The sequence below is a fragment of the Argiope bruennichi genome, chromosome 8 (assembly GCF_947563725.1).
Source record: "Argiope bruennichi chromosome 8, qqArgBrue1.1, whole genome shotgun sequence".
Classification (NCBI taxonomy): domain Eukaryota; kingdom Metazoa; phylum Arthropoda; class Arachnida; order Araneae; family Araneidae; genus Argiope; species Argiope bruennichi.
In genome coordinates, this window is record NC_079158.1 from 19,960,357 (window position 1) to 19,966,356 (window position 6,000).

Consider the following 6,000-nt stretch of genomic DNA (forward strand, 5'->3'; position numbering starts at 1 on the left):
GTGGTGTCATTCTGGTCTAAAAGCACAATATTTTGAATAGGAATGAATTCTGCGCATGTGCGTTAACTCGACTCCTAAAATTTCTCTTGAATATAGAAATATTTTGACATAAAATTTTATTTTAGTATTATAAGATTTGGAAAAGTTCGTAGTAAGTGTGGGAATAAAGGATAAAAATATCTAAAAAAATGTAAAAAAAAAAAAAAAGAAAAATATATTTAAAAAGTTCTCAGTTTCGAGACTCGAACTGAAGACAAGCAAAACTAGATGGCTCGTGCTGCCGATCTGGCCACGACGCTTCGTACTCGCAGCGCGTCTGAATGGTCTAAGACTCTCATTATGATTATCCACTAAAAGTTTTAACGTGGTGTCATTCTGGTCTAAAAGCAGAATGTTTTGAATAGGAATGAATTCTGCGCATGTGCGTGAACTCGACTCCTAAAATTTCTCTTGAATATAGAAATATTTTGACATAAAATTTTATTTTAGTAGTATAAGATTTGGAAAAGTTCGTAGTAAGTGTGGGAATAAAGGATAAAAATATCTAAAAAAAATGTAAAAAAAAGAAAAGAAAAATATATTTAAAAAGTTCTCAGTTTCGAGACTCGAACTGAAGACCAGCAAAACTAGATGGCTCGTGCTGTCGATCTGGCCACGAAGCTTCGTACGCGCAGCGCGTCTGAATGGTCTAAGACTCTCATTATGATTATTCACTAAAAGTTTTAACGTGGTGTCATTCTGGTCTAAAAGTACAATATTTTGAATAGGAATGAATTCTGCGCATGTGCGTTAACTCGACTCCTAAAATTTCTCTTGAATATAGAAATATTTTGACATAAAATTTTATTTTAGTATTATAAGATTTGGAAAAGTTCGTAGTAAGTGTGGGAATAAAGGATAAAAATATCTAAAAAAATGTAAAAAAAAAAAAATATATTTAAAAAGTTCTCAGTTTCGAGACTCGAACTGAAGACAAGCAAAACTAGATGGCTCGTGCTGCCGATCTGGCCACGAAGCTTCGTACTCGCAGCGCGTCTGAATGGTCTAAGACTCTCATTATGATTATCCACTAAAAGTTTTAACGTGGTGTCATTCTGGTCTAAAAGCACAATGTTTTGAATAGGAATGAATTCTGCGCATGTGCGTGAACTCGACTCCTAAAATTTCTCTTGAATATAGAAATATTTTGACATAAAATTTTATTTTAGTAGTATAAGATTTGGAAAAGTTCGTAGTAAGTGTGGGAATAAAGGATAAAAATATCTAAAAAAAATGTAAAAAAAAGAAAAGAAAAATATATTTAAAAAGTTCTCAGTTTCGAGACTCGAACTGAAGACCAGCAAAACTAGATGCCTCGTGCTGCCGATCTGGCCACGAAGCTTCGTACCCGTAGCGCGTCTGAATGGTCTAAGACTCTCATTATGATTATCCACTAAAAGTTTTACCGTGGTGTCATTCTGGTCTAAAAGCACAATGTTTTGATTAGGAAGGAATTCTGCGCATGTGCGTGAACTTGACTTCTAAAATTTCTCTTGAATATAGAAATATTTTGACATAAAATTTTATTTTAGTAGTATAAGATTTGGAAAAGTTCGTAGTAAGTGTGGGAATAAAGGATAAAAATATCTAAAAAAAATGTAAAAAAAAGAAAAGAAAAATATATTTAAAAAGTTCTCAGTTTCGAGACTCGAACTGAAGACCAGCAAAACTAGATGGCTCGTGCTGCCGATCTGGCCACGAAGCTTCGTACCCGCAGCGCGTCTGAATGGTCTAAGAATCTCATTATGATTATCCACTAAAAGTTTTAACGTGGTGTCATTCTGGTCTAAAAGCACAATAATTTGAATAGGAATGAATTCTGCGCATGTGCGTGAACTCGACTCCTAAAATTTCTCTTGAATATAGAAATATTTTGACATAAAATTTTATTTTAGTAGTATAAGATTTGGAAAAGTTCGTAGTAAGTGTGGGAATAAAGGATAAAAATATCTAAAAAAAATGTAAAAAAAAGAAAAGAAAAATATATTTAAAAAGTTCTCAGTTTCGAGACTCGAACTGAAGACCAGCAAAACTAGATGGCTCGTGCTGTCGATCTGGCCACGAAGCTTCGTACGCGCAGCGCGTCTGAATGGTCTAAGACTCTCATTATGATTATCCACTAAAAGTTTTAACGTGGTGTCATTCTGGTCTAAAAGTACAATATTTTGAATAGGAATGAATTCTGCGCATGTGCGTTAACTCGACTCCTAAAATTTCTCTTGAATATAGAAATATTTTGACATAAAATTTTATTTTAGTATTATAAGATTTGGAAAAGTTCGTAGTAAGTGTGGGAATAAAGGATAAAAATATCTAAAAAAATGTAAAAAAAAAAAAAAAATATATTTAAAAAGTTCTCAGTTTCGAGACTCGAACTGAAGACAAGCAAAACTAGATGGCTCGTGCTGCCGATCTGGCCACGAAGCTTCGTACTCGCAGCGCGTCTGAATGGTCTAAGACTCTCATTATGATTATCCACTAAAAGTTTTAACGTGGTGTCATTCTGGTCTAAAAGCACAATGTTTTGAATAGGAATGAATTCTGCGCATGTGCGTGAACTCGACTCCTAAAATTTCTCTTGAATATAGAAATATTTTGACATAAAATTTTATTTTAGTAGTATAAGATTTGGAAAAGTTCGTAGTAAGTGTGGGAATAAAGGATAAAAATATCTAAAAAAAATGTAAAAAAAAGAAAAGAAAAATATATTTAAAAAGTTCTCAGTTTCGAGACTCGAACTGAAGACCAGCAAAACTAGATGCCTCGTGCTGCCGATCTGGCCACGAAGCTTCGTACCCGTAGCGCGTCTGAATGGTCTAAGACTCTCATTATGATTATCCACTAAAAGTTTTACCGTGGTGTCATTCTGGTCTAAAAGCACAATGTTTTGATTAGGAAGGAATTCTGCGCATGTGCGTGAACTTGACTTCTAAAATTTCTCTTGAATATAGAAATATTTTGACATAAAATTTTATTTTAGTAGTATAAGATTTGGAAAAGTTCGTAGTAAGTGTGGGAATAAAGGATAAAAATATCTAAAAAAAATGTAAAAAAAAGAAAAGAAAAATATATTTAAAAAGTTCTCAGTTTCGAGACTCGAACTGAAGACCAGCAAAACTAGATGGCTCGTGCTGCCGATCTGGCCACGAAGCTTCGTACCCGCAGCGCGTCTGAATGGTCTAAGAATCTCATTATGATTATCCACTAAAAGTTTTAACGTGGTGTCATTCTGGTCTAAAAGCACAATAATTTGAATAGGAATGAATTCTGCGCATGTGCGTGAACTCGACTCCTAAAATTTCTCTTGAATATAGAAATATTTTGACATAAAATTTTATTTTAGTAGTATAAGATTTGGAAAAGTTCGTAGTAAGTGTGGGAATAAAGGATAAAAATATCTAAAAAAAATGTAAAAAAAAGAAAAGAAAAATATATTTAAAAAGTTCTCAGTTTCGAGACTCGAACTGAAGACCAGCAAAACTAGATGGCTCGTGCTGTCGATCTGGCCACGAAGCTTCGTACGCGCAGCGCGTCTGAATGGTCTAAGACTCTCATTATGATTATCCACTAAAAGTTTTAACGTGGTGTCATTCTGGTCTAAAAGTACAATATTTTGAATAGGAATGAATTCTGCGCATGTGCGTTAACTCGACTCCTAAAATTTCTCTTGAATATAGAAATATTTTGACATAAAATTTTATTTTAGTATTATAAGATTTGGAAAAGTTCGTAGTAAGTGTGGGAATAAAGGATAAAAATATCTAAAAAAATGTAAAAAAAAAAAAAATATATTTAAAAAGTTCTCAGTTTCGAGACTCGAACTGAAGACAAGCAAAACTAGATGGCTCGTGCTGCCGATCTGGCCACGAAGCTTCGTACTCGCAGCGCGTCTGAATGGTCTAAGACTCTCATTATGATTATCCACTAAAAGTTTTAACGTGGTGTCATTCTGGTCTAAAAGCACAATGTTTTGAATAGGAATGAATTCTGCGCATGTGCGTGAACTCGACTCCTAAAATTTCTCTTGAATATAGAAATATTTTGACATAAAATTTTATTTTAGTAGTATAAGATTTGGAAAAGTTCGTAGTAAGTGTGGGAATAAAGGATAAAAATATCTAAAAAAAATGTAAAAAAAAGAAAAGAAAAATATATTTAAAAAGTTCTCAGTTTCGAGACTCGAACTGAAGACCAGCAAAACTAGATGCCTCGTGCTGCCGATCTGGCCACGAAGCTTCGTACCCGTAGCGCGTCTGAATGGTCTAAGACTCTCATTATGATTATCCACTAAAAGTTTTACCGTGGTGTCATTCTGGTCTAAAAGCACAATGTTTTGATTAGGAAGGAATTCTGCGCATGTGCGTGAACTTGACTTCTAAAATTTCTCTTGAATATAGAAATATTTTGACATAAAATTTTATTTTAGTAGTATAAGATTTGGAAAAGTTCGTAGTAAGTGTGGGAATAAAGGATAAAAATATCTAAAAAAAATGTAAAAAAAAGAAAAGAAAAATATATTTAAAAAGTTCTCAGTTTCGAGACTCGAACTGAAGACCAGCAAAACTAGATGGCTCGTGCTGCCGATCTGGCCACGAAGCTTCGTACCCGCAGCGCGTCTGAATGGTCTAAGAATCTCATTATGATTATCCACTAAAAGTTTTAACGTGGTGTCATTCTGGTCTAAAAGCACAATAATTTGAATAGGAATGAATTCTGCGCATGTGCGTGAACTCGACTCCTAAAATTTCTCTTGAATATAGAAATATTTTGACATAAAATTTTATTTTAGTAGTATAAGATTTGGAAAAGTTCGTAGTAAGTGTGGGAATAAAGGATAAAAATATCTAAAAAAAATGTAAAAAAAAGAAAAGAAAAATATATTTAAAAAGTTCTCAGTTTTGAGACTCGAACTGAAGACCAGCAAAACTAGATGGCTCGTGCTGTCGATCTGGCCACGAAGCTTCGTACCCGCAGCGCGTCTGAATGGTCTAAGACTCTCATTATGATTATCCACTAAAAGTTTTAACGTGGTGTCATTCTGGTCTAAAAGTACAATATTTTGAATAGGAATGAATTCTGCGCATGTGCGTTAACTCGACTCCTAAAATTTCTCTTGAATATAGAAATATTTTGACATAAAATTTTATTTTAGTATTATAAGATTTGGAAAAGTTCGTAGTAAGTGTGGGAATAAAGGATAAAAATATCTAAAAAAATGTAAAAAAAAAAAAAAAAAAATATATTTAAAAAGTTCTCAGTTTCGAGACTCGAACTGAAGACAAGCAAAACTAGATGGCTCGTGCTGCCGATCTGGCCACGAAGCTTCGTACTCGCAGCGCGTCTGAATGGTCTAAGACTCTCATTATGATTATCCACTAAAAGTTTTAACGTGGTGTCATTCTGGTCTAAAAGCACAATGTTTTGAATAGGAATGAATTCTGCGCATGTGCGTGAACTCGACTCCTAAAATTTCTCTTGAATATAGAAATATTTTGACATAAAATTTTATTTTAGTAGTATAAGATTTGGAAAAGTTCGTAGTAAGTGTGGGAATAAAGGATAAAAATATCTAAAAAAAATGTAAAAAAAAGAAAAGAAAAATATATTTAAAAAGTTCTCAGTTTCGAGACTCGAACTGAAGACCAGCAAAACTAGATGGCTCGTGCTGCCGATCTGGCCACGAAGCTTCGTACTCGCAGCGCGTCTGAATGGTGTAAGACTCTCATTATGATTATCCACTAAAAGTTTTAACGTGATGTCATTCTGGTCTAAAAGCACAATGTTTTGAATAGGAATGAATTCTGCGCATGTGCGTGAACTCGACTCCTAAAATTTCTCTTGAATATAGAAATATTTTGACATAAAATTTTATTTTAGTAATATAAGATTTGGAAAAATTCGTCGTAAGTGTGGGAATAAAGGATAAAAATATCTAAAAAAATGAAAAAAAAGAAAAGAAAA